Source organism: Symphalangus syndactylus, chromosome 9 (genome assembly GCF_028878055.3).
Source record: "Symphalangus syndactylus isolate Jambi chromosome 9, NHGRI_mSymSyn1-v2.1_pri, whole genome shotgun sequence".
In the NCBI taxonomy this organism is placed as follows: domain Eukaryota; kingdom Metazoa; phylum Chordata; class Mammalia; order Primates; family Hylobatidae; genus Symphalangus; species Symphalangus syndactylus.
In genome coordinates this window covers 27,199,009-27,226,793 of record NC_072431.2, presented here as the reverse complement: position 1 = coordinate 27,226,793, position 27,785 = coordinate 27,199,009, and the positions used below count along the sequence as shown (strand labels likewise).

General features: G+C 33.9%; 1 long non-coding RNA gene across 2 annotated transcripts; it reads right to left on the bottom strand.

The window, feature by feature from the left end:
- Window positions 1-925: 925 nt before the first annotated feature.
- LOC129489143 (uncharacterized) lies at window positions 926-27,557 on the bottom strand. 2 transcript variants are annotated; one of them, XR_010113585.1, is made up of 3 exons: window positions 27,452-27,557; window positions 26,645-26,778; window positions 926-1,055 (listed from the first exon to the last, which is right to left on the bottom strand). It is a non-coding gene; the product is annotated as an uncharacterized lncRNA (long non-coding RNA). The 2 variants fall into 2 exon arrangements; XR_008659914.1 differs by lacking the exon at window positions 926-1,055 and having other exon boundaries at window positions 26,507-26,778.
- Window positions 27,558-27,785: the final 228 nt, after the last annotated feature.

Sequence of the window (27,785 nt, the reverse complement as noted above, 5' to 3'; positions counted from 1 at the left end):
AAATATAAGGTAGGACACACACAATCAGAACAGAGTTTCGAATGTGACATGGAGTAATTTGAAATTTATTCATTAGGTAAGAGAATCTTGATTTTTCTTGAGAAGATCTGTTTTGTGTCTCGTGAAGATTAACATGGCAGTGATGTTTGGGATGGTTTGAAGGTGGCTTCTGTAATAGTTATTTATTTTTTTATTGACTTATTTATTTTTTAGACCGAGTCTCACTCTGTTGCCCAGGCTGGAGTGCAGTGGCACGATCTTGGCTCACTGTAACCTCCGCCTCCTGGGTTCAAGCAATTCTCCTCCCTCAGTCTCCAGAGAAGCTGGGATTACAGGTGCCTGCCACCTGGCCCAGCTAATTTTTGTATTTTTGGTAGAGATGGGGTTTTACCATGTTGTCCAGGCTGGTCTCGAACTCCGGACCTCAAATGATTTGCCCACCCTGGCCTCCCAAAGTGCTGAGATTATAGGTGTGAGCCACCACACCTGGCCTGTAACAGTTATTGACATGGTTTGGCTTTGGCTCGGTGGCCCCACCCAAATCTCATCTTGAATTGTACTCCTGTAATTCCCACGTGTGTGGGAATTACACACACACAACCACAGTGGGAATTACACCCCTCCAACCACAGCGGGAGATAATAGAATCCTGGGGGCAGTTTCCCCCATACTGTTCTCGTGGTTGGGAATAAGTCTCACGAGATCTGATGGTTTTATCAGGGGTTTCTGCTTTTGCCTCTTCCTTATTCTCTCTTTGTCTGCTGCCATCCATGTAAGATGGGACTTGCTCCTCCTTGCCTTCTGCCACGATTGTGAGGCTTCCCCAGCCATGTGGATCTGTGAGTTCAGTTAAACCTTTCTTTTGTAAATTGCCCAGTAACAGGTATGTCTTTATTAGCAGCATGAAAACGGACTAATACAGTCATTGATAGGTTAATGAAGTACTCTTTTACGTTTATGCATTTTGAGTTGCATTTTGAGTTTCCTGAGAAGTAGTTTCAGTAATAAATATCAGCACACAGAGATTTATTAGCGAGTGTTCTTGGGATCCGTACCTGTGGAAGGAAAGTGAAGAAAATATAATCAGATGGAAAGAGAAATCTCAAAATATATATATATATATCTGATCCTAATGGGAGCTCCAAATCTGGTATAGTTCTTCAGAATTGGGACAGTCCTTGAATATGAGCTGCCCCAGGAAGGGGCCATGGCCTTAGGCAAGGTGACTCTTCAGTGGCATTAACTCCTGAGATAGCTTGACAATTGAGTGCTGTCTAGCAATAATACTCCCCATAGCCAAAGCAATATTTCCCGTAGTCTTGCTGGGAAATTTGAAAAACACATCATGGTATCCACTACAATGTTTCTTTTATCTCAGTGTTTAAGATATGTCCCAATATGGCCTTGACCACTTCTCCCTCAGAGCACTTTTCACCCTCTATAGTTATTATAGAATTACTTTATCTTTGTAACTAGGAGGTAATCTTTATGTGGGCCAGAATTTTATCCTACTCATTTTCATCTCAATAGCGTCTGGGACAGTAGGAAATAGGTGTTCAACAGACAATTTTGAATAATTTTTTTTTTAATTTGCTTTAATAAAATCTAACTTTCTCCAAATTTAGAATGATAGACCAAGTGTTTGTAAAATAGTGCAACTATGTAATGATGCTATATCTCAAATCAACCATGAGTGTTTCAAATAAAATACAGCGGAAATTTTTCCTTAAACAATGACTGATAGATTCCAACTCTTCTCTTTTGTGTCTGTATTCATTTGGGGCATGTGATAGGAGCAAATAGAAAATATCTGATTCAAAAACTGACAGCCACTTCAGTTTCCTTATGAATTAAAAACTCTTGTTACAAAAAGCTATCTTTCCATTTTTAACCTTTTTAGGGGAAGTCTTAGTTTAATCAGGCTGTCCTGAATGTGCACTTGTGTCTATCATGTGTTCCCTAATCTCTGACACTAGTATTATTTTGGAAAGTTACTAACCATTATTGCCAACACATATGCATTTTTGTAAGACACTGCTAAATATTTAAGCATATTGAATAAATCTTCCATGTGTAAGGAGAGGCCAATGCTGGGAATTATTTGAAAATACAAATGAAAAGAAGATATGATGATGTACTCTAAAATTTACCATATTCTTATAACACTTTACAAAGTCTAATAAACTCCAGAATAAATATAAAGCAATGTATAATAAGTATTGAGTAATGCTGAGCAATTAAGGATAAGAAACATTAAAAGAAGGAATGATCAACATGAGGATAGTTTGTGGAGAATATGTGTGGTATTTTAAAATATGGCCTCAAAATTCTTTAACTCTACCGGCAAAGAGAGATGCGGCCTATGCCTTCTCTCCTTGAGCCTGGGTGGCTTATGACTTTCTTGACCTAAGAGAGTACAGCTGGTGTGACCACCAAGTGACATAGGAGGCTCGGTCAGAAAAGCTCATGCCGCTTCCACCTGGTTCCTTTGGAACACTAGCTCCGTGAAAGTTCACTTTCAGGAAATTCAGAACCCAGGTATCAGAACCCAGACACCGTGCTGTGAGGAGCCCAAGCCATAGGTAGAGGGCATGTTACAGTGCTCCATTCAACAGCCTCACCTGAGCCACACTTCAACGTGGAAGATGCCTTGGAAGTGATTCCTCTAGATCAGCTGTTAAAGCCCTGGATCATTTGAGTCCCAGACATTGTGAAGGAAAGAAGCCAGTCCTGTTGCGTACTTTCGTACCCACTGATCTGACCCACTGATTTTGTAAGTTATGTTTGTTGTTTTCTGCCACAAAGTTTGGAGTGATTTGTTGAGCAGTAAAAATGAAGATTAAAAGGGCTTTTTGAAAAATTGCATTTAAAAAATTCTTAACTCTCATTGTATTCTTAAACTATTTAAGTTGCTTTAACTATTCTGGAAATGTCATACATTTTTAATTTCTGTTGTTCAGAGGAGAAAGTGACTATAATAGGGTAAGCTACTAAGGCACAATTTTCTCATACCACTAGACAACAGAGGTGGCAGTTTCTATAATTAATTAAAAGTATAATGACATGTTTTAGGAGGTTCTGCATGTCAGATACCACATTATATGCATTATGTGAATTATTAATTATTTTTTTACTAAATTATATTCACCTAAATTCTTTAAGGGAGAAACTATCATTATATTTTATACATGAATATAATGAGGTTTAAATATTACATGAGCAATTGGCCCAAGGACAATCATTCTTTCCATTCAAAGAAAGTTGGGAAATGAATCTAGGTTGAGTTGACACCAAAATCTATAGTCTTAACTGCAATGAACTAGGGTTTTTATTCTTGAGATAGAGTAGAAAAATTTACAAGGGGAAAATAGTATCAAATGGTTTTTGGCATAGTATTTTCCTCTTCTGTATGGAAAATAATGAGTGTATCATAATATTGTAGTAACTTTTTACACATTAATACAAAACTTGGTGCAAAAGATTCTGGCTTAGTCTCTCTACAATATTTAGAGTAAGAGGAGAGTGTCAAGTTACTATATGTGCTGTATATAGTCAAGAAGACAATCTGAAAAGAATTCATTCAAGCAGTTGCTCTTGAAAATAAAGATTTTCTCATAAAGTAAAATGAATTATTGTCCTTTCCCATTGCACTAAAACTCTAATACGACAGTAACCAGAAAGCTGAAAAAATCATTTCAAGTAGGTCCTGTTTTGTGGCTCTGGCCTCACAGATTGATTTTATATGCAGGTTTAGCACTCGGCAGCTGCCAAAAGCCATCAGTGCAATAGCCCATTCAGAGGAAAACAAAATTTGAAAAGAGGTCAGCCAGCAAGGACATGCTGTAAAAGGCAAAGGATAGATATGAAAAAGATCTGCTGGTCCATGCTCTCAATCTGGACATTTACAACATCTTAGAATAGAAGAGAAGACAAGGGAAAGGCTGGACAAGGGAAAGGTTGAAACATATGAGATAATGATCAGTTGCTCATTTAATCTTACGTATTTCTATGAGAGTGGGGCGAAAGATAACTAGCTGAAATTATTTCATTTCAAGTAAGAAATCCCATTTAGAGTGGATGTTGAACCTGGGAACTAAATACATATGAGAGGTGATGAAACCCCATGATCATTTGAACATAGCCCTCTTTTAGAGATGGCTTGAGTCTGTGGGGTAGCAGGGAGCAGTAGATAATTGAGAGTTATCTGGGGATAATTTTAACACTTTTGTCTTGTGTAAAGGTGTTATAAAGTTATGGTATTTAAGTGTTCGAGAATAATGAAGTACATGTATTGAGAGAATGTTGCGATCTTAACTTGGAATCTAACAGGGTGTTTACAACATGAATTATTAAATACAGCATTCTTGGGTAGCTTTATATTTCCTGACTAACACAGCTTCTCAGGGTAACTCAGCATGTACCTTCAGAAAGGATCCTTTGGCTTTACAGAATTTGCTATGAGATAAACATGAATTTAGATGCAAGATTTTGAAAGAAAATGGAAATTTGAATACATATTATTTATACTTTTATTTCCATAAACCAGAGGAGTTTCCCCTAACATTGTTGTTTTTATTTAACAAGTCAGCAGTAATAGCTTTGAGAAGAAATAATTCATGTAACTGAAGTTCAAGACGATAGTGGACTTGACAGTATGTAACTGTGCTGAGTGCTGGTGTACTGGTCAGAGTAACGTGATGCTGGAACGGGGACCAATTTCTGTGACAGGTCTGATGTTTCACAATGTGGCTTCCTGGTTGTATACCTAAGTGGCATTAGTAAAGGGACTGTAGAACCTCTGATATGGCTTGTATCCCACCGTGCTCTGCAGGCTTCCAGCAAAGCTTGACAAAGCGTGCTGTCTGCATGCAGGTTCAAATGTGCTTAGAGACCTAAGTAGTGTGAGCTCTGGAGTGACTCTATTGCAAAGTGGAGTGCAAGTTATGGATTTCCTTTTAGTGATTCCTCGTTTGAATTATTTTACAGTATCTATCTGCTTGATGCTAGCCAGTTCAAAATCAGCTTGAAGATCAGTCAGTAAGTTGTTCAAATGTTTGAATCAATATAGCATATTAATTGAATAATCACAGTACTCTCTAAAGAAGGTGAACAATATGGATTTTGAGTGGTAAATAATGACTGGTACTGACTTTGAACAATAGACAGTACTTTCAAGGTGGTGGTGGGATATTGTAGTAGGGAAGCCTCTAGCAAAAATATTGAGCTAAGTGCATTTCCTTTTTTAATTGCAATTTTACATCAAGGCAAGAGACAGCAAAGGAACACATTCTAAGACTGAGTTTATGTGCCTATCTGGATACTGGTAATGGTCCTTTTAAATATTTGACCACAGGTGGAACTGTTTTCCTTCACAGCTTTCTGAATTTTAGTTTGGCAATAGGCAAAACAAAAATATGCTTGCCCAGTGTCTGACAACTCTGAGTTGATAAACTAAGTGATTTCTTGTCTGTGATAATATTATAAATAATTGGAGTGTTAACCCGTATTCAACCGAACTGAAGTTATTTTAATGTAATATAACTTACTATGCACTATATTGTCAATGCAGCTATATTGTAGCATTGAACAAGGAACATATTTTTAACACCCTTATAGATTCTCTTTGGGAAGCCTTGAGTTCATAGGGATTCCATTTTAAGTAGTTATTTTAATCACCCCTTGTTTGTAGTCTGTTTTAGAAATAGAGCTCAATATTTGCTAAAACATTTAAGAGATCATGATTTCCCTTAGAAATCTTTTCTGGTGTGTTAAAACTCTATAGGCAAGACACTATTCTAAAAAATATTTGCCTGTAATTTCAGTCCTTTTATTTTATTCCCATAGAAAGAAAAATATGTTCACCATTTATACAAAATCATATACTTTATCTGAAAAGAGAATATACTTTCTTGGCTAAAAAAGCTGAGTTTGAGGTCTATTTCATAAAATTATTTCTCAACCCATGCACACTTTTGCTTTCCATATTATTTGTTTTCATACTTAAATTATGAGATCCTTGACAAAATATATACAACTTAAAGGACTAATCAATATTAAGAATATGTTTAGAAAATATACTTTTAAAATTTATTTGCATGTGCACCCACATTTGCATCCCTAGATGAAAAATACTAAAGAAGTCTCAGTCTTAAAGATAACTGTATGCTGACTAGGATCATGGTAAAGAAATTCTATTGCAACATGGGGCAAGTGTTCACAACTCATGGTTCAGGACCATCTGCTCACTTACAATTGTACATATTCATTCTCTCTACAAATATCTGTTCGTGCCATTCTTCTCTGCAGTGTTCTGGCAATTTTTTGTCTTTTACCTGGACAAATCCCACCCAGACCAATGGACTGCTCTCTAGTTCACTTCTTCCTAGGGTTCTTTTCTAATTACCAAAGCCTCTATTAAATCTCCCCTCCTCTGCAATTCTTTGTCACACCAGTAAGTCTTCAATGTGCAACATGTTATCTTGGGCTCTTAAGATGTTTATATGGTATACATTTCCAAGTAAACTTTTAAACTGTTTGAGGGTTAAGAATATATCTAAAAGTTCTCTTGTATATTCACAGCAACTGAGCATAATGTTAAGCACACCTTGATAGATGCTTATAAATCCTTGTTGATTCGGTCACACAACCAATTGATAACCTGAGTCTCGTGGTTAATTTTGCAGTTCAATTTTGTGATACAGAGAACACTATGGTCACTTCGAGTTTCAGAAACTCTTTGTCAGAATTTGAGTTCTAGGACCTCTTAAGACCAAGTTGAGTTAGGGTTTGGAGAACAGATTCTTTCAAGTTCGATTTGTTGCTCTTGATTTTTTTTTTTTTTTAAAAACAATTTTTTATTTTTATTTTTATTTATTTTTTTATTTATTTTTTTTTTATTATACTTTAGGGTTTTAGGGTACATGTGCACAATGTGCAGGTTTGTTACATATGTATCCATGTGCCATGTTGATTTCCTGCACCCATTAATTCGTCATTTAGCATTAGGTGTATCTCCTAATGCTGTCCCTCCCCCCTCCCCCCACCCCACAACAGTCCCCGGAGCGTGATGTTCCCCTTCCTGTGTCCATGAGTTCTCATTGTTCAATTCCCACCTATGAGTGAGAACATGCGGTGTTTGGTTTTTTGTCCTTGCGATAGTTTACTGAGAATGATGTTTTCCAGTTTCATCCATGTCCCTACAAAGGACACGAACTCATCATTTTTTATGGCTGCATAGTATTCCATGGTGTATATGTGCCACATTTTCTTAATCCAGTCTATCGTTGTTGGACATTTGGGTTGGTTCCAACTCTTTGCTATTGTGAATAGTGCCGCAATAAACATATGTGTGCATGTGTCTTTATAGCAGCATGATTTATAGTCCTTTGGGTATATACCCAGTAATGGGATGGCTGGGTCAAATGGTATTTCTAGTTCTAGATCCCTGAGGAATCGCCACACTGACTTCCACAATGGTTGAACTAGTTTACAGTCCCACCAACAGTGTAAAAGTGTTCCTATTTCTCCACATCCTCTCCAGCACCTGTTGTTTCCTGATTTTTAACAAGAAAACAAGCAAGAAAGCCAGCAAACCGGCAAACACACAAAAAAACCTGCTATTATTTTCAGGCTTTCATATTCTAATTCTCACTCAAAAATGTTAGCAGCCAAAACTTTCTAAACAATTCTATAGAATAATTTTTTAAATTCCATTATTAAATTAGTGCCTATGATCTTTGGGAATGATATTCTTTTTAATAAAATGATAAGCTTACCCCCTAAATTATTTTGCACCTTATAATTGGAAGATTCTAAAGAATCATTATTGCTAGTTTAAAATCTTGGTGCCCAAAGAGTTCATGTGAAATTGTTTGATTCACTTTTTCAGATTGCAGATATTTCATGTCTGGACAAAGCATAAGTATTGCTTAAAGTCTGTCTATACAACTTCATAAATGCTAGTTTAGAAATTTCTGGCACTTCATGTTTTGATGACTGAATGTAAACTTTAGAAGGGCAGGGCTTTTAAGTTTTACACTGTTCCACTTCCATCGCTTAAACAATCCCGAACACAACACAAATATTTGCTTTATGAATGTATTTATTTAAACTTTTTTGAAATTCCAATGATATTCTAACTTTGTGGTTTTGTTAGGCAAAGATAGAGCCAATGAATCTAGAGAGGGAATAACGTAACATCCTCTCCTGTTTCAAGATGACCTTAAGATGATCTTTGGTATTATCTTTGATCAACTAATACTTTTAAAAATAATGTTATTTTTGAGGCTATTTTGAATCTCATAGAAATGTAATTTTACATTTTGTGTAAAGATTTGAATTTATTAGGTTTATCTGTGTTGGAGAGTGTAATATTCTACCAACTTTACTTTCTCTTTGTTAACATCTGTACTGTTTACTGATGCCATTAACCAGCAACATATTGCCTAATAAAGGCCAACATACTCCAAATGTTGTTTTGAACAGTAATGAAACCACTAGGCAATTAACAAATATCTTCAATGTTTTTGGTAGAACTTGGTAGAACCTAGCAGCCAAGCTTTACCTTGTTCTTTTTCAGAATTAATGACTGTGCATTTAAAAGATAATATATTTTTTCTTCTGCTTCAGACTTTTCTGAGCAGGGAATTCATTGCATCCAGAGGATAATTGTACAATGTCAGTGGGAGGATAGTAATACTCCCCATATTCTCCATTACCCATTCTGCACAAGACATATCAAATAAAAAATGTACTCTAAGTAGAAAATGTGCACTTACTATGCAGCTACAGTTTCAAAGCATGTTTACTAAAATTCCTCTTGGAAATAGACTTCTTTGCCTAAGCTCTAGTTTAGAAATTATGCAGTTTCCCAGTGGGCAGTATGTACACGGATAGTTCCGTCATTGATTTGTAATAATAATAATAATTAAGTTCTTTGTGCTTTATGCAAAACAGCTAGCATAAGTGATCATGTTTTAATATCTACAGTGGCCTTTAGAGATGTGTTATTTTTTCCATTTTTAATTGTGCAAGCCAAGGCTTAAAAAGCTAAAGTAACTTGCGTTAGCTCGTAGAATTATTGTGATATAACTACTAGCTGGTATTGGAACCCAGTGTGTTTTACAATTAATCTGTGTGTTTTGCTCTTAACAGCAATACCATATTGCCTCTCTCTGCTCTTGGCAATTATTTTACACATCACTAGCTGAGGAATGCAAAAGGAATATGTTGCTGAGTTTACTTGTTTGGAGAAGGAAATTTGATAGACAAAATTGCTAAAAGAAAAGAGGCACTTAAAACTTTTATCTCTGTCTGAAAAAGAAAATTTGTGCAAGTTAAAATGAAAGGTGATTTGCCTAGTAGCATAGATTTAAGAGATTTTAGAAATTGAGAAACACTATAGTCATCTATTCAGTGCGCAGATATTTTGAACACCTACTATGTGGCACCATTGAAAGTAGGCACTGAACATACAGTAATGTACGCTTGAAGTAAAGGTTTCTTTAGTGAAAATTATACAGAAATAATGTGACTCCTCACAGATGAAAGTTGTAGGGACTGATGGAAATACCATATTAAAGATTTCATTGGAATTTTACACAATATTATGGAATTATGTATTGCTAATGAAGGACAACACATTAAATATATGTGATATCATTGAGCTTATGTCTTGCAATATAATATCAATAAATGATTTGTTATGTGTATTTGTGCGTTTTCAGATTTTATGACCAATCTTCACATTCAGCAATCTTGTTAAATTCATTTATTAATTCTAATAGTTGGCAGATTTGTCTGAATTTTAAAGTATACACTCATGTTGCCTAAAATGGTAAGTTTTCAGCCTTACGTTTAAAATTCTTATAACCTTTGTTCATTTTTTTGTACTTCCACAGTGAATAGGGCATTCAGTGTTATGTTCAACAGAAGGGATAAAACAGACATCCTAGACTAATTTCTGATCTCAGAAGTAGGACTTTCAATATCTCACCACTAGCTAAAATGTTTGTTGTGTGGTATTTGTAGATACCACTCACCAAATCAAGAAAGTTTTTACCTATTTCTGGTTTGCGGAGATTTAGTCATGAGCTATTTTTAATTTTATCAATGTTTCCCATGTCTGTTGCATTGATTTGGTTTTATATCTTATATATTTTTTTCTATATTTTATTAACATGAATGATGACCAGCTATTGGTTTTACATACTTGGAACAAATCGAACTTGTTTGTGGTTTAATTTCTTATTTATTTTTCTGAATTCAATTAGCTAATATTCAAATTATAATTATTGCATCTGTGTTTATGAAGGAGCTTATGTTAAATTTCCTGGTATTGTTTAGTATCAAGAGTGTTATAACTTCATAGAAAGAGTTAGGAAGTGTTTTCACTCCTTATAAAACAGGTTGTGTAAGGCTGGTGTTATTTCTTTCTTATACATTTGCAGGAGTTTTCTTGAAGCCGTTCTCTGTCCCTGAAGATGTGTGTGTGTGTGTGTGTGTTTGATATAGGTGATAAATTACAAATTAATAACTTCAATAGCTGTATAATTATGCACTAGCAAAAGTCATTCAGAAAAACTTCTTATTCCTTTTTCATGTTTGTAAAACCTGTATTGATATTCCTTATTAATTTTCAACATACGCAATATATTGTCTTCCTTTTTTCTTGTTTCTCTTTAACAGGGGTTTTTAAATTGTATTAGTCTTTTCAAAGAAACAACTTTTAAATTTGTTGATTTTTTTATTCAACATTTATTTTATATATTATTGATTTCTCCTCTTATTTTTAGAACTCTGACCATTCAATTAAAAAACATTTTTCTAGAATCTTGAGATGAATGCTTGATCGATGATTTTCTGTCTTCTCTTCTAATCTATGCATTAAACTCTATATCTCTGTATATGCTTAGCTTTAGATGCATCTCTCCAGGTTTTGATATGTAATGCTTTCATTTCATTCAATTCACATATTTCTAATTTTCATTATTAGATCTTTTTTGACTCATGGGTTACTTAGAAGCATGTTGCTTCATTTTTAAACACTTAAGATTTTTATTTAATTATTTGTTATTGACTCCTATCTTAATTCTACTGAAGTCAGAGAACATGAACTTTATAATTGTAAAATTCTGCAGTTTTCTGAGAAAACATTGATGATCCAGCATATGGTTTATTTTGGTAAGCCATCCATGTGCAGTTGTAAATAATGTGTACTATGGAGCTGATAGGTTTAATAATCTATATATGGTTAATCGATTAAGTTTATGAATGTTGTAGCTCACATCACTTGTACCTGTAATAATGTTTTTGTTGGATTGCTCTATCAGCTATGAAGATAGCATGTTAGCATGTAAAGCCTTTAAATACTTCTCTGTTTAGTTGTGTGATGTTATAGAATGTTTCTTCCTCCGTAGTGCCACCTCTTGCTTAAACTTCTGTGTTGCTTAATAAAGTATAAACTTAATTTTGATTATTATGCATGGCACATACTTTGCATCCTTTAACATTCATATTTTCTATGTTTTTATGTAGAAAGTATAATTCTAGTACACAGCAAATAGTTAAATTTTTAAAAATCTATTCTGAAATGTTTGGGTTTTAATTAGATGACTTTGTATTTTCAAAAGTAATATATTTAAGTTTAAATCTAAATTCTTGCTATTTACTTACTGTCTATTATTGGTCATATCTCTTTTTTCCTTCCTAATATTCTTTCATATTTTTGACATTTCAGGAAATAGACAAAAATACACTTTACAGCTTCAATCACGTTTATTTTCATACATATATTTCCATTATATTCATATACATTTTACATAGAAGACATAATTTTATCAAGACACTCTTAAAAATGGTGAAAAAATTTTTAAGATGAATAATGGGAATAAATTTCTATTTTTCCGAGATGTGGCAATAAAAGTTAATATTATATTTAACTATGAAAATTATTTAAAGATTTATGCATAATCATTGTAGATATTTTTAAAATACAAATAATTCCAAATAAATTCATAACTAATACAAAGTTATGAAAGCTTCAATCATCTATTTTGACACACAGACACACACACAGCAGAATGATCATAAATATAATGTTGAGAGACTTGCTTTGTTTGCCTACAATATATTATTAATGCTTTTACCTGGCAATGTGTGTATTAATAGTGCATTATTTAAAATTACTGCATAAGTCTGAGTGTGTACTTTAAGGCATATCCTGATTATTTTAGATTAGAGGAGATTCTGAGGATCAGTGAATATAGAAATAATATGTCAATAGCAGTGGGTGAATTTCCTTCTCGGGAAGTTTTAAAAAATGAACACATTTTTGTTGCTTCTTATCAATCAGTAAAGGTAATGGAGGTGAATTCTATGATTCTTTATATTTTGAAATAATGCCAATGTTTCTGTAACTGAATATTATGGATTTATAAATGTGGCCGGGCAAGGTGGCTCACGCCTGTAGTCCCAGCTACTCGAGAGGCTGAGGTGGGAGGATTGCTTGAGCTTGGAAGGTGGGGTTGCAGTGAGCAGAGATCAGGACACTGCACTCCAGCCTGGGCGACAAGAGTTAAACCATCTCAGAAATAAAAAATAATAATACATTTTAAAAGAAATAATATGTCAATAATCATGGATCAATTTCCCTCTCAGGAAGTTTTAAAAAATGAACACATTTTTATTGCCTCTTATCAATCAGTAAAGATAATGGAGGTGGATTATGTGATTCTTTATACTTTTGAAAAATGCTAATATTTCTGCAACTGAATATTATAGATTTATACATTTTATTATTCTTCCCAGAAATTTTAACACACACTTTCTATGCTTTGTGATTTCAATTATTTGATTCAGAGAAAATATTTCAGATCACAAAATATGATTCTGTGATATCTTCAGAGAAGTTTGTAGAAGTATGCTGGCTTGTTTAAAATTTAATTCCAAACATAATGAAAGTTGCTACTAAATATTTATTTTCTAAATTAAATAAAAGCACAGTGCATTTAAAAATAAGAAGAGATTATTACAAAGAATAGTTCATTGACTTAACAACATTTAATCATTTACTAAATTACAGTATCTGAAGAGAAAGACCTAGATTCTGGCATCCTTTAAGTGATTTTTTTATATTTAAGCAGATAAATTTGTGGAAGCGATGGGAATGATCTTATCCTTTAAAAAAAAAGTGGTAAAAGTATAAACAAGAAAGGTAGAACTAGCTCTTCAAATATTTTACATTAGTGATTTTAAAATATTTATCTCTTTATTTTTTAGAGACAGGTTCTGCTCTGTCATCCAGGCTGGAGTGCAGTGGCACAATCATGGCTTACCACAGCCTCAAACCTTTGTGCTCAAGCAATCTTATCACCTCTGCCTCCCAGGTAGCTAGGACCACAAGTGCACACCACCACACTCAGCTAATTTTATTTTATCTTTTTGCAGAGGTAGGGTCTTGCTACGTTGCCCAGGCTAGTCTTAAACTCCTGGACTCAAGTGATTCTTCAGCCATAGCCTCCCAAGTCCTGGGATTATAGGTGGGAACTAATTAAAAATAAATATTAAAAATAATTTTTTGAAATTTTCATTCTTCATTCAAGGAGATAAACATGCATTGGCTCATCCATACATTCATCTATTCAGTCATTCTTTCATTTATTAGTGTTTGGGCATCTATTATGTACTGAGAATACAGCTAAAAAGACATTCAGATTGCATTCCAAATTAGGAGCAAGAGCCTAATTAAATTCAGTTAAAATGGCATTATTACTTAATTGAATTACTTTAAATAGAAAGTTTAGGGGCAAAAGATAAATGAAGAAATAATAAAGATGTTGAAGAAAATATAATTAAAAGCTATTATGTACAACTTTATTAAATTGAATTTGAAAATTTAAACAGGCATATTCCTGGAATTCCAAGAAATAACATAATTTTACAAAATAGATAAAGAAGAAGAATAAAATTTAAATAACCTTATAACTATTAACTCAATTGCAACTGGCTTAAAAATAGCTGTAGCTGGCCGGGCACAGTGGCCCAGGTCTGTAATTGCAGCACTTTGGGAGGCCGAGGCAGGTGGATCACCTGAGGTCAGGAGTTCGAGACCAGCCTGGTCAATGTGGTGAAACCCCGTCTCTACTAAAAATACAAAAATTAGCTGGGTGTGGTGGTGGGTGCTGTAATCCTCAGCTGAAGCTGAGGCAAGAGAATCACTTGAATCTGGGAGGCGGAGATTGCAGTGAGCCAAGATTGCGCCACTGCACTCCCATCTGGGCGACAGAGTGAGACTCCGTCTCAAAAAAAAAAAAAAAAAAATAGCTGTAGCTACAGGACCTGATGGCTCCAGAGTTAAATAATATGAAATATTTAAGGAAAAAAAACCAAACCTTACCACAGAAAAGAAAAAAATAAATTATAACTTACTACGTTCCAAGAAAGACAGAAAAAAAAAATTTATATTTATATTTATTTACTTTCAGGAAATCAGATGCAAAACACTTTTGAAACAAAGTGCCAACAAGCTAAATGAAATATTATATGAAAGGATAGAATCTTGATCAAAATTATTACCCCTGAATGTGATGGTATAGCATGCAGCAGACCAACCTTATTCAGAACAAGTAGCAAAAAACATATATACAAATTATATTTTCTTAAAGGCATTGGAGAGAAAGCAACCAGGCTTGGAGGGAAAAGGATTGCAAAATTACAAAGCAGATAAAAATAGAGAGGTGTGAACTGACAGTCTGCAGCCCTCTTTTCCTTGGGGGCATTTGCTTACTCTAAAAGCAAGACAGGAGGCTGAGAATCCAGGCCTCATTTTCACAGGGCCCTCCTGAGAACAGAGAAATCAGAAGAACTAAGCAAACAACAATAACAGCAACAACAACAAGACAAACAGCTTAAGCATTTATAGGCCATGATACTAGAGTACAGTAATGGAGACAGAACAATACTGATCCAGATATAAGGCTGATATTTCTTCTAATGTGTTTACCAAAATCTGATGATGCAAAGAGTATAACGCTAAGAAACTGAAAGAAAAAAGTTGTTCTGATCATTTATTACTTTATTTTATATTTTTGGGGGTTATTCAGAAATTACAATGTTCAGAGTTTAGAAATCAACAGAAGTGGAGCACGAGTGACTACACCAAGCTTTCAATTTGAAGCCCAGGAAAACTTCACCTGAAGTACTTTACCCAAAGACTGAGGCTTTTCAAACTTTAATTTGGTGCATGCATGGATCAAGGTCATAAGCACGTTCTATTTGCCTAGGAGATCAGAAGCTGAACCTTCCCTGGTTGAAAAATAACATCAGTTGGAGCCTTAATAATTTTTTATACAATATAAAAATTTGACAAAAAATTACAAGGCATTCCAAGATACAAGATCATGTAATTGAAAACAAAGAATATAGACAACAGAAACTATCAAAGATCTTCCAGACATTAGAGTAAGAAGACAAAGACTTTAAAACATTTTTACCATGTTCAAAAAAAAGATGAAAGGTCACTGATGAAATACTGGATAATTTTACCAAAAATTAAAATAATATGAAAAACAGCATTAATTGAGAAATCTGGAAAGGAAAAGCCAAAATACTGAAAATGAAATTTCAATGGATGATTTTTATTAACAAATAGATACAGCAGAAAACATAATTAGTAAATTGTAAGACAGGAAATGTAAAACATCTTAATCTAAAACAGGGAAGAAAAAGATAAGAGCAAGATATATGTGGGATCTGAACTGTTCAAAATAAATGTAATTAGAATTTTAGAAGAGGAGGATACAGAGACAGATGAAAAACAGCATTTGAGATTATAAAAGTTTTTCAAAACTGACAATGAATATCAATTTGAAATACCACAAAGTTTCTACAAACTAAGCAAAGTGAATACAAGGAAAATTATGGTTAGAGATACCAAGGTCAAATGTAAGCTACTAAGATAGATACAATACTTTGAATTCCAAAAATTAGTATCAGTAGCAGCAACTGACTTTTAAAAAATAAAATAGAAAATACTTTTTAAATTACTTAAAAAATAAAGCAGAAAATAAAAGGGTATGTAAAATATGGAAACATGCATTATATATCCTTCAAAGCTATTCTTTAAATATAAATTAATTTTCCAACAGAAAAGAAAAAAATTATCACCAGAAATTATGCATTAAGCAATAATAAAGGAATTTCATTAAGTAAGAGATGATATGAGACGGAAACACAAAAATTCAGGTAAAAATGAAGAGTAATGGAAAGAAAAATATATGATTACATCTAAATGAGTATTTAATAATAATAACTTTGGATGTAAATATATACATGCATGTATATATAAATATATATATATGTAGAGAGAGAATTATACAATATATAATTAGTGCAAAAGTCAAAAGAGAATTAAACAGCTTAAAGATTCCTAATGTTCCAGCATTATTTGAAAAGTGGTAAAAACAAATAATTTCCACTGGGCTACAATAAATCAAAGATACATAAAACATGTAGGGTAGCCATTAAGAGAAAAATAGAGTAAAGAGATGTAACAGAAAAAATAGCATGATCAAAAATATTTGACTATCCAGGTAAAGGACATAAAACATAAAATATGCAAGTAAAATGCAAAACACTCCCACATTTTATACATATACATATTGTATATAAAATCTTACAATGTGTATGTATATTGCATACATATGCATATTACATTTACATTAAATGTAGTTATATAATTATGTTTAAGCCTATTATACTGCTGTCTGTTTTTTTTTTAATTTTTACTTTATGATTTATTTTTTCTTTTTTGATGACAGAGTTTCTCTTTTGTTGACCAGGATAGAGTGCCATGGCGTGATCTCAGTTCACCGCATCCTTTGCCTCCCAGGTTCAAGCTATTCTCCTGCTTCAGCCTCCCGAGTAGCTGCTTACAGGCATGTGCCACCATGCCCAGCTGACTTTGTATTTTTAGCAGAGATGTGATTTCTCCATGTTGGTCAGGCTGGTCTCAAACTCCCAACCTCAGATGATCCGCCTCCCTCGGCCTCCCAAAATGCTGGGGTTGCAGGTGTGAGCCACCACACTGGCCTACTTTTTGATTTTTATAGGTAAATAGTAAGTGTATATATTAATGACATATATGAGATATTTTGATATAGGCATTCAATGTGTAGTAGTAGTAACATCAGAGTAAATGGTGTGTTCATCACCTCAAGCATTTATCATTTATTTGTGTTATAAATATTCTGATTATTCTCTTTTAGTTATTTTTAAATGTACAGTATCATTGACTATAGTCATTCTGTTGTGCTGTCAAACACTAAACCTTATTCATTCTCTTTAACTATATTTTTGTACCCATTTATCATCCCTTTGTCCACCTCTGCCACCACATCACTACCCTTTCCAGACTCTGGTAACCATCATTCTACTATCTCTTTGAGTTGTATTTATTTATTTATTTATTTAGTGAGGGTCTCTGCTGCACTGCTTTGGGTTGGAGGAGGGGTGACACAAGTACTTCCTTGGCTACCCCAGCTGGTGTCCCACTAGGTTGTTTGTACCCCAAGTTCACTTGCTCCAAGCCTGGGACAGCACCAGTACTTGCCTAGGAGTGGCAGTCTTTGTGGCTTAAACTGCCTTTAAAATTTGTTTAGAACCCTAGAGCACTTTACCCATGGTGACGGGGCTAGCTGGAACTTAGTTTCTAACCGTGAGATTCTCCTTAGTCTAAATGTTCCCACTGTGAACACAGGCTGAATTCTGCCCTGTGTTGCATTCCACTGTGACCGGGCAGTACTGAGTTTCAAAGTTAATTTTCACAACTACTGCGCTCCCCCTCCCCGAAGCTCACAGATTCTGTTGCTGTGTCAGGCAGCTACTGCTAAAACATGGGGGATGTGTAGGTGATTCAAGGCTGTCTTTACTGTCCTTTTCAGTACCTCTCTCCTTGATATAATGCTAAAACTAAGTACCAGGATTGCTCAACTAAGTTTTGGTTCTTATGAAGGTGCTTTCTTGCACGAATGGTGGTTTAATTTGGTGTTTCTGTGGAAGGGATGATCGCTGGAGGGTTCTGTTTGGCCATCTCGCTCTGTCTCCTTCCTCTCTCTCTCTCTCTTTTTTTTGTTTTTTTTTCTTTATGGCTTCTTTCTTTCATTCTTTTGCCTTAATCAAGTATTTTAAAATTCTTCTTTATGTTGTATTATCTTCTTGTTTCACATTTAGTATTATTTTATTATTAATTATTTTAGTAATTACAGTAGAACTTAAAATATTTTATGTGTATGTATGTAATGATTTATACACGCACATGCATACATACAATTTAAGGTAGCATAAAAATAATAAAAGAACTTATAATAACAACTAAAATAATCACATACCTGGAGGAAAAATACAGGAAAATATGTTCCAGTGTTCTACACTGGAAACTACGAAAGCTAATTAAGAACAATTAGAGGGACCTAAATAAATGAAGAGACATTCTGTGCTTATGCATTGGAAGACTAAATTTTACAAAGATGTTAATTTTCCCCAAATTTGTATATAGTTTTATTATAAACCCTATCACAGATTTTTTTGTTTTTTGCTCACATTTAAAATGTATCAAGAGTCCAACTTATCGCCACCCCCACTACTAGAATTCCCTAGTTGAGTCTACCATCTTACATTTCTTAGCTGGTCTTACTGCTTCTGTTTTGGTTTTCTTATAGCGTATTGTTATCATAGGCCCTACAGTGTTAAAAAATAACAATATGTTTCTACTTGTACAAAACACTCCAATTCTTGCCAAATTATAGGGTAAAAACTGGTGTTCATAGCATCCCGCTTCAGTGCCTCTCTTAATCTCCCCTTCCCGAAACACCTGTGATCTCATCTCCTAGTACCCTCTCCCTGTTTACACGGTTGCAGCCCAATTTTCCTCCTTCAATAGCTTGAACATCTTTAGCACAGTCCACACCCGGGTTTTTCCATTGCCTTAACCTCTGCCTAGATGGGTTTTTTTCCCAGTTAACAATATGTTCACCTCCTTACTTCCTTCAGGAATTTACTGACTGCAAGTCTTTGGGATGACCACATTTAAAAATGCAACCCATCAACACCAGGATCAGTGCCTGACACAGTGTCTTCAATAATGTACATCCATTTCTGTATTCAGTAAATGATTGGTGGACACATCCAATATACCCATCCTATGGCTTGAAGAATGCCAGTGTAGATAAGATTTAATATTTACTTTAAAGCAGAGGTGTCCAATCTTTTGGCTTCTCTGGGCCACATGGGAAGAGGAAGAATTGTCTTGGGCTACATATAAAATACACTAACACTAGTGACAGCTGATGAGCTAAGAAAAAAAAATCACAAAATAATCTTATAATGTTTTAAGAAAGTTTACAGATTTGTGTTGGGCCACATTCAAGTGTACAAATTTGTGTTGAGCCTCATGTGGTGGGGGATATAAACGTAATATAACAACTATCATCTATATGATTTGCAATTTATGCAACACATTCACGTACATTTTTCATTTGAGCTTCAGTAATAAGCTGAAGTGCACTGTAGAGAAAGCAGATGTTTTACAGATGTAAAATTGAAGAGGTTTAATAATTTGCCAAAATGGAAAAGCTGTGTCTTAAAGCCTGATTTTCTGACTTTGAAACTTTCTTTTTTTAATCATATAAGACTGCATTTTGTTTAGAGTTTGGAGAATTTGACAGAAGAGCAAAATAAAATTTATGCCCACTGTAAATTTAAAATGTTTTGTGCATCGTAGCGGTGGCATGAGAAACAAAATGGAAAACTATGATACCCTGTTCCCTCAGGCCAGTTCACATTCTGTAAAATGGAAATCATGCATACGTAATTCTCTTGGGGGACCTTGAGAAAATTAATGAGGCTATGTTTGTAAAAATTTTTTACATTATATAGAGAAAAGCATTACCTTCAGGAAAGAAACTATCAGTAATCCATATTTTCCTGGTACATAAGCTCAGCATACGGATTCTGACAGGAAATCCATGGCTGTTTAAGTCCAACTTTGAAACTTAATATATTGATTTTAAAAGTATTGGGTTTCATAATTAAAACATTAAAATATTTATTACATTCTTTAATTAAAAAAGGCAAGACAAACTTATCTTCCAATGGCGTGCCAATCTGTAGACCATTCATTCTATGCTTAGGACACTAAAAAAATTAAGGACTTCGAAGTTATTAACTTGATAGCCATTAAATTTTGAAAGAAGAACATAAAAGATTCCAAGGGAAAAAAAAAGTAAAATAATACTAAACAAAATAATTAAAAGATAATTATTTTGTATCTAGACTCAGATGCAGAGATTGTCAGATTTGAAAGACTAATATATGAAAAATGGCATCTAATTAATAATAACTATAAAGTGACTATAAAATAACCTTGCCAGCATTTTTAATATAACTTTTTATTATAAAATGGATTTATAAAACATGATAAAGCAGTTATTTATATAAAAAAGAAAAAGTATATATATATTTTTTGTTTTATTTTGTTTTTGTTTTTTTGTTTTGTTTTGTTTTTGTTTTTTTGTTTTGTTTTGTTTTGAGACGGAGCCTCACTCTGTCGTCCAGGCTGGAGTGCAGTGGAGCGATCTTGGCTCACTGCAATTTCCATCTCCCGGGTTCAAGAGATTCTCATGCCTCAGCCTGTCAAGTAGCTGGGACTACAGATGTGCGCCACCATGCCCAGCTAATATTTTGTATTTTTAATAGAGACAGGGTTTCACCATGTTGGCCAGGCTGGTCTTGAACTCCAGACCTCAGGTGATCTGCCCGCCTCGGCCTCCCAAACTACTGGGGTTACGGGTGTGAGCCACCCTGACTAAAAAAAAATATTTTCTAAACTAAAATGCTAACGTACAACAGAAACATCCATAAGGTGAAGTCATGATTAATAAGGTTTAAAATAATAATAATTAAAGTACAAGCATTGGTTTGTAAGCTTACGAAAATATGCATATAGTAAAATAAAATATTGATTTAGCTACTCATTCAAAATTGATACTTTATATATATAGCCACTAAAGTTTAATTTTGTAAAATCTATGAAAAATTAGAACAATGCAAAATAAAATATTAAAAAAATTTCAGCTTTAACAAATTTTTTATAAACTCAAGTTAGTGTTTCAGGGCATTTCATAATAAGTATAAGTTCACTTATCTCTCCTACAGGAATTTTGCTGAATTTTCTGCTTGGGAAATACTGCCCATTATTTTTCATTGTGATTAATTTACTTAAAATAAAGCTTAATTGAATAATATATTCCGAATGCATGGTCCCCAAGTATTTCATATCATTTCATTTTTACAGTAGATAATGATGCAGTACAATTCAAATGAAAAAGATTTCTGATCATATGAAAAAGCAAAGAAGGAAACTGTGGTAAAAAAAATGTGATGGTTTAGTTGATGTGTCAACTAAGCTAGGCTATAGTACCCAACTATTTAGTCAAAAGCCAGTCCAGATTGTAGTGAAGTCATTTTTTAGGTGTGATTAATATTTAAATCTGTAGACTTTGAATAAAGCAGACGATCCCCTATAATGTAGGTGGGCCTCAATCAGTCAGTTGAAAACATTAAGAAAAAAGACTGAAGTCCCCAAAAGAGTGAGAGATTCTGCTGCTAGACTGACTACCTTTGGACTCAGGTCTACAGCATGAACTCTTGCCAGAATTTTCGGCTTGCCAGACTGCCCTACAACTTTCAAAATTTCTTATTCCCACAATTGCCTGACCCAATACCTAAGAATAAATAGATCTCTATTTTCAGTTTTTTTTTTTTTTTTTTTTTTTTTTTTGAGAAACCTCTAGAGTGTTTTCCGTAGTGGATATACCACTTTACATTCCTGCCAACAGTATACAAGCATTGCCATTTCTCCACATCCTCTCCAGCATCTGTCAGGTTATGTTTTCAATAGTAGCCATTTTAACTGGGATGAGATAATATTTCATTGCAGTGTTGATTTGAATTTTCCTGACAATTAGTGATGTTGAACATTTTTTTCATATACCTGTTGACCATTTGCATGTCTACTTTGGAGAAATGTCTGTTGGGGTCTTCTGCCCATTTTAAATCAGAATTTTTTTTTTTTTTTTTTTTGCTATTGAGTTGAGTTCCTTATATATTCTAGCTATTAATCCCTTGTCAGATGAGTAGTTTGAAAATACTTCCTCCCATCCTCTAGGTTAACTCTTCACTTTGTTGGTTGTTTCCTTTGCTATGCTTAAGCTTTTTAGATTGATGTAATCTTATTTGTCTAATTTTCCTTTTGTTGCCTGCACTTTTGAGGTCTTACACAAAAAATCTTGCTCAAACCAATGTTCTGTAGAGTTTCTCAAAAAATTGTCTTCTAGTAGTTTCACAGTTTCAGATCTTACATTTAAGTCTTTAATCCATTTTGAGTTGATTTTTATATATGGTGGAATATAGGAATCCAGTTTCATTCTTCTGCATATGGATATTCAATTTTTCCAGAACCATTTATTAGGAAGGCTGTCCTCTTCCCATTGTGTATTCTTAGTGTCCTTGTCAAAAATACATTGGCCATCAATGTGGGGATTGACTTCTGGGTTCTCTGTCCTGTTCCATTTTTCTGTGTGTTTTTATGCCAGGGCTATGTTGTTGGCGTTGTATTATAGTTTGATGTGAGATAGTGCCTCCACCTTTGTTCTTTTCACTCAGGATTGTGTTAGCAATGGATGAATGGTTAAAGAAAATGTGGTATGTGTGTATACAATGGAATATTATTCAGTTACAAAAATAATAAAATCCTATCATTTTTAGCAACATGAATGAAACTGGAAGTCATTATGTTAAGTCAGATAAGCCAGGCACAGAAAGGCAAATATCACATGTTCTCACTTATATGTGGGAGCTAAAAGTGGATTTCATAGAGGTAGAGTAGAATGGTGGTTACCAGAAGTAAGGGGTAGGGGGTGCTAAGAAGAGAAGATGGTTAATGGCTACAAAAATTATTTAAGATAGAAGGAATAAGTTCTATTGTTCCATAGTATGGAAGAGAGACTATACGTAACAGTAATTTGCTATATATTTCAAAATAACTAGAATAATTTGAATGCTCCTGACACAAAGAAAATATAAATGTTTGAGGTGATGTATATTCCATTTACCCTGATTTTATTATTATACATTTTATTCATGTATAAAAACATCACATGAACCTCAAAAATATGTACAATTATATATCAATAAAAATAAATTAATGAATCTCAATCTCTATGAACATACATATAAATATATACATTCTTTTATGTACTATATGTATATATTCAATGTGTAATATGTATATATACTATACATTGCATGTATACATATATAACATAGAAAGAAATCAGATACATATATGCATAAATATATGTATATATAGGTGTGTGTGTATATATATATATATATGCATAGTTTTTAAAGGCATTTTCTTATGGGTAAGATTTGGTATTACCTCCCAGGAAATGAAGTGATAAATCTTTTCAATGTGGTTTCAGAGACAGATAGTTAGGACCCTAGAATTATTTATGCAAAATGGAAGGTGGTATTTTAAGCAGAAAGGATATGAGACAGATTGTATGACTTGAAGTTATTGTATGAGAACAGCTTTGATTAATTAAATACCTCTTTCTCCTCAAGACTAAAGAGAAACATAAAAGCCTATAGACAGAGTGCTTAAGAAATACTTAAAGTCGATGAAACTATACGTTTTCCAGGCTTCTGCCATGGTATCTTAACATGTCTTTTTGTTCATTCTTGAAGATAACCACTCAGCAGTGAGCTTGAGTAATGTTTAGCTTCTGTATCTAATCAAATAAAATAATCATTAAGGTCACCAAATGAACTTTACAAGTGAAGAGCTATGGAAAAGAATGATGACCAGATAAGTGAACATTAGAAAATGTGATCAGACTACAGAATGCAGGATTTTGTTTCATCATAAACACAGACCTTTGTCAGCACCATTTCTGGCTATGAAAACTTTAGGGCAGGTAAGAGAGTGGATGATCTGATATTTAGGGATTATTTAATTTTTCCTTTTAAAAAATCTTTTAAGTTCAGGGGTACATGTACAGGTTTGTTACACAGGTAAACATGTGTTATGGGGGTTTGTTTTACAGATTATTTCATCACCCAGGCATTAAGCCTAGCACCCATTAGTTATATTTTCATTTCTCATAATTCATATGCTAGTTACTTACCGGCTTGGTTGCTGGTCTATTTCTCACGTTCCTTTCTTAGCTCTGTATTATAAATTCTCATAATGATTGACTTCTAGTTACATTCAACACATGGTAGGCATTGGTAGGCATGAGTAGGAGGCAAGTCAGGGTATCACTCCACTCTTGTTCTGCCTACAGTGGCATTTCTAGCAGTGCCCTTTCATCCATATTGGTTTTAGTTCCTTATGAAATGCTCTTTGCTATGGCCTAAATATTTTGTGCTCCTTTATCCCTCCCCCAAGTTTATATTTTAAAACCTAACTATCAATGTGATATACTAGGATGGGGCCTCTGGTAGGTGAATGATTACTGCCCTTATCAAAGATGCTCACAGAATTGCCTTGCCCTTTCCAACATGTGAGGACACAGTGAGAATGTGCCACCTATTAACCAGGAAATGGATTCTCACCAGACACTGAATCTGCAGGTAAATTGATCATGGACTTCCAGCTTCCAGAACTGTGAGAAATAAATTTCTGTTGTCGCAAACCTACCTAGTCTATGGTACTTTGTTATGGCAGCCCAAGTGGACAAAGACACCCCTATTTCATGGTCTCTACTTTTGCCTGCCAAGAGGTGGGCTTTAATATCTGTTAGTCAGTCTTACCTTCCTGCTATGGTAACACCATCATCTCTCATTGATCTTTTGTCCCAGGGATGGTGGTGTCTTCCTGCAGGTGCTAATTTTCAGGGTGCTTTATACTACTCACTTATACTACTCAATTGCTTAACTAATTATCCATCTCATATTTCCTTTGCATAAAAAAATTAAATAGATTTCTGTTTTTCTATCTTCATATTGTTCTTAAAGGTAGTCATATAATTCTCTAGTAAGAGAACAGAATTTCTCCTATATGGTAATGAGTTTAGGTATGGACCCATGTGCATGTTAGATTTTCTGATTATTATTCAATATCACTTCAAGAATTTTCATGATATGTTGCACTTTTGTTGTTAAGTGCAATCAAATGTACTCATATTCTTATTTTTTATAGAATTTTGTATTTTGTCACTTTTATAACAAACGCTTCAGCATTACTCACCAAAAAAAAACCCTTTACTATCATTTTAGTTCTGAATTGGGGATTTTAATGTGTCACATTGTTGATGAAGTGCAGTTGCAATAGGGACTCTTCTACTTTTGCTATGGATTTTAGCTGTTTTAAAACTAGTTGCACCTTTGGTATAACTAGTTGCTTTAGAAATATCTCTAGGCTGAGTGTGAATATCAGTATTAGGAGGGAATTTATGAAGATATTGTATGTCCCAATTAAACAATTAAACAATATTTCACTAGACACTAAGTGAACACAGCACAGGTTCCTTATTGGACTGCCTTTGGGAGCCTTGCCATGGACCCACCTAATAGGTAAGATTGAAAAATAATAACAGCATTCTAATAATTAAGTAACTTGAATTATCTCAAATTATTTTAATGGTTAACTTAGAGGACAAATCTAGAGAGAGGCTTTTTAAAGTAGTGAAATTCTGGGATTTATTTCTCTGATCTATATGTGGTTCACAACTTTACCCATATATCAAACATTAATGTAGTTCACAGTATCCTCAAGGGTGTCAGAAATCTGGCCACTGTGCTGAGCTGGACTTTGAGTGTAACCCAGTTGGACCCTAGGGAGAGAGTGAATATTAAAAGCAGCATGCACTCAAAAGGAAACCCATTGGGAGAACAGCAACATTCTGTTCTGCCTGGATCAGAGCTCAGTGACCCAGATGCAGCAGAGTGACCTAAGAGCTCCCAAAACAATTCTCTAGCTTCCAGAGTGAATGACACCTGGGACTGAAAACTCAGAAATTCAGAGTTTACATGTAAGGGAAATGCTGAAATGATATCAAATTATATTTTTAAAAATCTGTGTATTGAGTGTTCTTACACATATATTTGAAAATTCAAGTAAAAAACAAATTTATATATGGTAAGAAAAGCAAACCTACATATATGAGTATATACAGAAGTATTTTAATGTTTTCATATCAACTCACCTCTGAGTTAATTAATAGTATATTCCCAACAATTCAGGCTACTTATTACATATATATATATATATATATATATATATATATATATATATATACTCAGATTCTACAATCAAATATACCATATGCCACAATGTTATGAGTTACTTCAACTTCAAAAATCAAAGGAAATGAAATATTCCTCTTTATATATTTCTCCAAATGGTTACAGTTCTTCTTTTGGTACTTATTGACTCTATTCAACATTAGAATTCTTCTCAGCAAAGTAGCTGAGAATCTCCAGACTTTTATTATAAAAAGCATTTCAGATATGATATTTCTTTTATAACACAAAAGTAATCAATAAGAGTCAGCTCTTTAGGATGAGAAGATTCACCAAATACCAGAGGGATTTGAAGGAAAGATTTTGTTCCATTCTCACTGCCAGAAGGTCAGATTCAATTTGATGCCACACTTTTGTTTTTGTTGTTGTGGTTATCTTAAAGCTTTCACGTAGTTGTAACTCTGAAGTGGAATGCTAGACAGCAAAGAAATAAGAAAAAAAAAAAGTTCCACAAGAGTTCTGAAGATTTTTATGAAGAAAGATTTCTTAGAGTGAAATAAAAAATGAAAAATGAAACTAGGGCAAGGTAGTCTTAAAAGTTTTGGCTTTGAGTTATAAGCACCACAGGAAAAAATAGTTTGTCAATTTAGGTCTAAATTTAACAGGCGATATGCAGGTGGTAAAGCATTTTGTCAACTACGGGTAATGAGGCTTCTCTTGACTTCATAAAAGTTTGAAGACATCTAAGTATATACCAGAAATTCCATACGTAAATTGAAACTAGTACTGGTTATCAGTGATAGTTCGGTAACTAAACCCTAATGAGAAATTTGCTTGCATTTTAAAAATCAAAGACAATTGTTAAAATAACTTTTGTTTTTTGAAGTGTAAAGGCCAAGTGATGCATAACCAGAAAATTTCCTTATTACAGGGGTTTATTTAGTGTTCTATTTACTCCTTACGAATTATACTTAGTATAGTATGGCAGACCTCAATAACACTGCCCAGACTAGGTGTTTAAAACTATATCTTTGTAACAGCCATATGACATGATTGTCTCTAGGGAAGTAGTTCTCTCTCTCTCTCTCTTTTTTTTTTATCAATTGCTATAGTTTAGTGCTAATGAAATAATATTACAGTTTCTCACCACATTCTGCAAAAGTCAAGATGTCCTGTTGACTCAAACAGTAACAGTGGTATCTGGATTTATCTTATGTCAGGGTCAGCTTTGTTCCACAAAGCAGCAGTGTTCTGAGATCATTCCGTAACCATAGCAAAGTGTAACACAGAGTTACTCTGCTTAATTTGCCTCAAATGAAACAGAATGAAAGTTTAAAATGTCCAGACTGAAAGTTGCTCACTTTCTCTAAAGAATTACTCCATCCTCTGCAGAATAGTTGATAGACTGGGGCCCCCAGAGCCACATTGCCTGAATTTGATTCCTGACCCTGTCAATAGCTGAGTGACGTAGGCAAATTACT